Here is a 6,166-nt window from a genome sequence, read left to right on the forward strand (position 1 = left end):
ACATTCTGGCCCAGCCTACTTTCCCTTTATGATAACAGTTCTGCGCTTGAAAGCTAAAATTCTTGCAAACGTAAAGAACACAGGCTATAGCCATGGCACAATCACAGATTGGGACCTCTATCGAATAGCTGGAGATTTTGTTCTACAGCAGTGAATTGAAGAAAGTGAGGATCCCGAAGAAGAGGAAAAAGATCCCACAGAGATCGAGCCAATGCAATCGGATGAAGTCCTTGATAAGGTGGAACCAATGGAACCGGAAGTTGAACCTGATGATGAAACTTCAATATTTCGAGCTCAACCACCTAGCCCAGATCATCGAGATGAACTGTCAAAATTGATGGACATAATGCAACATATGCAATGGCAACAACAAGCTTACTGGATACTCAAGAATAAGGGATGACTCAATGAGAAGTGCTCTTAAGAAAATTTACAATGACCCATTTATTTTTGTGCCTGAATTTCTGGATTTTATATTTGAACCATGGAGTGCATTATCTAAGAAGGAGCGAAGTGATTCATTCAAAGGCAATAATGATGAAGCAAAAGATGAGTGGAATTCGGAAGGATCTGCAAATAAATAAAAGGGATGATATTGACTTTATTTTATTTCTATTCTTAGGTCATTTTAGGATTAAGTTTAAATAGGAATTTTTATTTTTGTATAATAAAGCAAGAGATGGAAATCATGAATAATGAACAAGTCGCAAAGTATAAAGTGTAGCAATAGGTATATACATGTCTAGGAATGGATCTAGAGAGAGCTTGGTACTTCAGCAGTCAATTTGACTCACCTCTTCCTTTTTAGAATCCTACCTAGTGTATAGTATCCATTCACAATAAACAATGATGACATTGTTCATCTTAAGTAGGGGGACCAAAAAATTGAATTATTTCTACTCAGAATAAAAATTTTCTTTTAATTTTGATTAAGATATATTGTGTTCAATAATTGGAAATTTTGTTAAGTATGCTAAACTTTGGTATAAATAAAGTTCTATTATTTCAATAAATTAATATGTTAGCTTAATAATGATATGAATGTATTTTTAATAAAGCAAGCAAATCATACCATAAATTTTTAGTTCCTTACGAAAGTTAGGCATGCATGAAAGTTTAAATTTTTAGAATTGACTTAGTAGTTTCTTGAGGAAAAATCCTAGGAGGCATCAAATATTGGAACTGATTTAGGCAGCTTTTCTTTGGACCGTTTAAGCCTTTCAAGCCAACCATGATGAAATTTTTATCCTTTGAAACCCAACTTTGAGACTATATGGCCTAATTTTATTTGAATCCTTGCAAATTTAGCCACCACTTCTCTCTTAACTATCTTAAAATTGTCCCAAACACTAGACTCAGTACTATTCAAAGTATTCTTTAAAAAATAAATTTGGGAGAGTTGAAAAGAAGTATCGAATGCTCTAAAATTGTAGTACATTTAGAAAAATGCTCGAATTTAAAATAAAAAAGAGCATGAGTTCTTAAAATAAGATGTACAAAAGAGCATATGAAAGCAAAGTAAGTTGGTGTATTGAGGAAAATTATTCCAAAGGTTCAATTGAAGCTGAGTCTAGGGTTTAAAAGCATAAATTTATCTGTCTTTTACCTATCCCTAAGCCCAGCCACATTACAACCTTGTTAAAAACCTATTGATTCAAAGTTCCAGTGCTGCCTACATTAATGGAGAGAAATTGCTACGTTCAACATATGAAGGCATAAGATAAATTTAATGACTGCAGCTTAGTCTTGAATAAGGGAATAAAATTAAATTGGTAAAGGTTAACATGACTTTATTAGGAAGCATTTAGTCTAATTTTTTCTATAATAAGAATGATTGAGATTAATTTGAACGATATGTATACTTAAGTAGCATAACTATCAAATTTCTTGTCTTTGAGCATAAGTATATTAAATTCATAACTTTGAGAAAAATGTTGTTCTGAAGGAATATTTCAAAGGTATTTTCGAGAAATTATTTTCAAAATTCGTGCATTACTCAGGACGAGCAATGAATTAAGTTTGGGGGTGTGGAAACACAAAAATTTACACACTTTTTATACCCTTTTTAACTTAAATTCATGCAAATTCGGTTAAATTCTTGTCGAAAAATAATTAATTTTCATAAAATAATTAAAGTGCACTTAAAATATGAACATGTTTAATTTTAGTTAATTTTTTAATTATTTTTGATGAATTTTGGTTATTTTCGACAGAATTGCACAAAGGGCAAAAAATTGCTCGGCAGACACTGCTAGAAGCAAAAAACCGAGAAGCAATTTGAAGTACCGAGGGAAACTAATTTCCAGCATAAGACGGTCCAAAGTTATGTGTATTAATTCATAATTTAATTAATTTTAATTTATATCCAAGTTAATTTCGGTTAATAAATTATTATTAATTAATTATGAAAAAAATAGTCCGATTGAACTAAACCGAGTGAATCGAACTGGCCAAGAAAAGGACCGCCCGAAACCATCCAAGTGCTGACCCAATTCAGCTTATTAGCTAATTATTTAAGCTGCAAAGAAGCTCTTGAAGACTTGTTCAAATTGAAATTCAGCCCCTCCACAATTGGTGGCTTTGAATATTTGCCCCAAGCCATATTTAGCAAAGTTGAGGCCATCAACTTTGCCACATAGATGGCCGGCCAAGGGGTGGCTCTTTGGCTGCTATTTTTATCAAAATTTAACTACCACATTCAGCTATAAAAAACCCCCATTGGCTGATCGTTTAAGGCATCCCTCATTCATTCACATCTCTTCTCTTTTCTTTCACTTTCTCCTTTCATTTTCCCTTCCAAAATCCCTTGCTCTCTTACCCATTTCTCCTCTTGGAAAAGGGGCATTCATCAGCCATTTTGGAGCAACATTGAAGTGTTCATAGTAGCCTTGATCGGTGAGGACAACAGATAACGAAGGCGAAGCAAACTAGTCAAGCCACGGAGAAATACCAGATTTCATTCTTGTTTCCTATCTCTTTAATTTTTGTTTTTGTTATGATGAAAATATCTATGAAATTAGTGCTATAGATTTTGTGAGATAAACAGTTGTATGCGAGGTTCAGTAAATGTGAATCCTGGTTGCGAGAAGTTGGTTTTTTGGGTCATATTGTATCAGTCTCTGGTATCTGAGTTGATTCGAGCAAAATTTCAGCTCTTTTGGATTGGAAACCTTCAAGGAACGTCTCTGAAATCTATAGTTTTCTGGGACTTGCTGGTTATTATAGAAGATTCATAAAAGGTTTTTCAATGATTGCAACTCCATTGACAAAACTGCTTCAGAAAGATGTGATATTTGTGTGGTCTAAAAAGTGTCAGAATAGTTTTGATCAGTTGAAAACTTTGTTGACTGAAGCTCTAGTATTGGTACAACCTGAATCGGGTAAAGAATTTTTGATATACAGTGATACTTCATTGATTGGTCCAGAATGAAAAGAGATATTTCTGACTTTGTTTCGAAATGTTTAATTTTTTAGCAAGTTAAAGTTGAACATCGGGTGTCATCTAGTTTGTTACAACCGATCATGGTTTTGGAGTGGAAATGGGAGCGAGTAACAATGGATTTTGTTTCAGGTTTACCCCTGTCTCTGAGAAAGAAAAATGCAATCTGGGTTGTAGTTGATCGATTAACGAAATCAGCTTATTTTATTTTGGTGTGATCTGATTATTCCTTGATAAATTAGCTAAGTTATACATTTCTGATATCGTGAGATTGCATGGTGTGCCATTGTCTATAGTGTCAGACAGAGATCCGAGATTCACATCACGGTTCTGGAAGAAATTACAAGATGTTCTGGGTACTAAATTGCACTTTAGTACTGCTTTTCATTCGCAACCAGATGGTCAATCCGAGCGAATTATTCAGATACTCGAGGATATGTTGAGATGTTGCATTCTTGAGTTTGAAGGTACGTGGTAATAGTATTTGCCTTTGATTGAATTCGCTTATAATAACAGTTTTCATTCCAGCATTAAAATGGCACCTTACGAGGATTTATATAGTCGTAAATTTCGTACACCTTTGTATTGGACTGAGCTCAGTAGAAATAAGATACACGGGGTTGATTTGATAAAAGAAAATGAATAGAAAGTGAAAGTAATCAGAGATAGTTTGAAAACAACTTCCAATTGTCAAAAATCTTATGCAGACTTGAAAAGAAAAGATATTGAGTTTGAGGTTGGTGACAAAGTGTTTTTGAAACTATCCTTGTGGAAGAAAGTGCTTCGGTTTGGTAGAAAAGGCAAATTGAGTCCGAGTTTTATTCGGCAGTATGAGATTACCGAGCGTATCAGGCTGGTAGAATATAGATTATTGTTGCCACCAGAGCTAGAAAAGATTCATGATGTGTTTCATGTACCGATGCTACGACGATACAGATCCAATCCTTCGCATGTGATATCTCTGTCTGAGATTGAAATTCAACCTGATATGACTTATGAAGAAAAGCCGATCCATATATTAGCTTGAGAGGTTAAAGAACTGCGAAATAAGAAAATTCTGTTAGTAAAAGTGATGTGGCATCGACACGGTATTGAAGAAGCTATGTGGGAGCCTGAAGATGCTATGAGACGATAATATCCGAATCTGTTTAACAGTAAGATTTTCGAGGACGAAAATCCCTAAATAGGGAGAATTGTAATAGTCTGGTTTTGACCCTAGTCAGAATAGTGGTTTTGGGACCACAAATCCACGTTAGAGAAATGTTTAAATATTATTTTTCGTGTTTTTGATATGCTAATGAGCATATGTGAAAGTCTCGTATGAAAATTTGATCATTTGTGTGCTTAATTTGCAAAAAGGACCTAATCGCGTAAAATGTAGAAGTTGCCTGTTATATGTTAAAAGTGTCTATTTGATTTGTCTTTGTTAATGAGAGGTCCTTATGTGGATATTATGTCATTCACATTGATAATGGACATAAATGGCCTTATTATATGTGAATTTAAAATGGTTTATTAAAGGGGTATTTTGGTCATTATCATATTAAACATATATTAAATAAAACAAAACATGTTAATGGATGAATCATTCATCTTTATTGCCAAAAATCACAAGAAAAAGAAAAGAGAAAAGCTTACCTAGGGTTCGGCCTTGGTTTCCTTTGATTTAGGTATGTATTTTGATCAGTTTTCGATAATTTCTATGTTTTTATTATCGTTGCTTTGTATACTATCAAGCACATGTCTCAATTTCTGATTTTGTTGATGATTTTGAAATGTGCCATTAATGAAACTATGAGTTTTGAGAAGTTAGTTGTTGATAAATGGAAGATATGTTTTGGGTTAACATGTTTTGTCTTTGGATTTTTGATGAATTTGAGTAAAATGGGCTAACTTGTGAAAATTGTAAATTGAAGGACTAAAATGTGAAATAAATGAAATGTGTGGTCTATTATGAGTACTAAGAGAATTCAGCCAAGCATGAGTATATGCAAATTATGTGTATTTTGTGATTTTGTGAATTAGGGACTAAAGTGTCAAAATGTGAAAATATGAGGGCTAAATTGTAAAATGCCCTAAAATTATGATTGTGGATTGAATTGAATGACTTGGTGAATAAAAGGGTTAATTTTGAATACATATAGATCAAGGAAAGAGGAATTTAGATTTAGACCGAGGAAAGTTAATGATAATCGAGTAGACGATTCAAATCGACAATTCCGAGTACGAGGTAAGTTCGTTCGTGATAAATGATGTTACAAGTATATTTTTGATGCTTTAATTATACATAAATTGTATATGTATTTGATTATGGATTGAATACGACGATAAATCAACTGCATTTGACACTAGGTGTGCAATTCAAAATAGCTTTGGCTATAAATAGCACTAAGTGTGCTAAATGGTATAGCTTCGGCTGTATGAGGCACTAAGTATGCGATATCGAGATAGCTTCGATTAATTGAGATGGCACTAAGTGTGTGGAAATCATTCTAGCTTTAGCTAAACCTTAAAGCACTAAGTATGCGGATATTTAAAGCATGAATAATCTTCGGAAAGTTTTAAAATATCTGGACGAGAGATGTGAAAGAAAATGAATAAATATAGGAAGGTTCAGGTATGTATGATACCTATGTGGTAGATGATATTATGTATATAAATTTTTTGGATTGATATAAACATATGAATTATGTTGGCATAGAATTGATAGATGAATCGAGAACTAAT

This window comes from Gossypium hirsutum, chromosome A07 (genome assembly GCF_007990345.1).
Source record: "Gossypium hirsutum isolate 1008001.06 chromosome A07, Gossypium_hirsutum_v2.1, whole genome shotgun sequence".
NCBI classification, from domain to species: Eukaryota; Viridiplantae; Streptophyta; class Magnoliopsida; order Malvales; family Malvaceae; genus Gossypium; species Gossypium hirsutum.